Genomic DNA, 757 nt, shown 5'->3' on the forward strand with positions numbered 1-757 from the left:
CTGTGGCTCAAGTGGTAGAGCGCTAGCCTTGAGCTGAAGAGCTGAGGGACAGCGCCCAGGCCCAGAGTTCAGGCCCCATGACCGGACCACCCCCCAAAAAAAAAATAATAAATAAGCATGATGTTCAAGTATTTCAGTATGCTACATTTATATAAAAGCAGACAAAACACAGACGCAGCCTTGTCTTGTGAAGATACAGAAATTGTCTAGAAAGATAAGCGAAATGGTATATAGCCAGGAAGCTGAGGCTGGGGCCACGGCTTTTCAAGCATGACTTCTAACTCTTGAATTTTGAACCTTGTGAAGACATTATTATCTAGTCAAATACAGGAAAATTGTGTCTGAGGATTCTGGCACCTCGTAGTCACGAAACCCAACACCAGCAGGAAGGGGAAACTTTGGTGTGGGTTCTAGGGCCTGAACTCAGGGCCTGGGCGCCGTCCCTGGCGTGTTTGCTCCGGGCTAGTGCTCTAGCACGTGAGCCGCAGCTGCGCTTCTGGCTCTGGGTGCTCCTCGCAGCTGAGTCTCACGGATTTTCCAGCCTGTGAAGTCAGATCTCAGCCTCCTGCGAGGCTGGGGTTACAGGCGTGACCCACCGGCTCCCGTCGGGGGGACTCTGGAAGGCCCAACAAAGAGCGTAGCTTCTCCCACAAATGCCCCAGAGCGGAGAACGAACACAAAGTTCGACCCGGGAGTTCACTACAAAGCTTGGGGTGCGAGCGAAGGCGACTCGGCCGCCATGGTCAGCCAGGGACGC

The 757-nt window shown here is 53.4% G+C and overlaps 1 protein-coding gene across 1 annotated transcript in view; it reads right to left on the reverse strand.

Annotated features, from left to right (window-relative positions):
• Positions 1 to 757, reverse strand: part of Psmc2 (proteasome (prosome, macropain) 26S subunit, ATPase, 2) — a 17,760-nt gene that overhangs the window by 16,729 nt on the left and 274 nt on the right. The gene's annotated exons all lie outside the window — the stretch shown is intronic.

This window comes from Dipodomys ordii, unplaced genomic scaffold (assembly GCF_000151885.1).
Source record: "Dipodomys ordii isolate 6190 unplaced genomic scaffold, Dord_2.0 Scaffold207, whole genome shotgun sequence".
NCBI lineage: Eukaryota > Metazoa > Chordata > Mammalia > Rodentia > Heteromyidae > Dipodomys > Dipodomys ordii.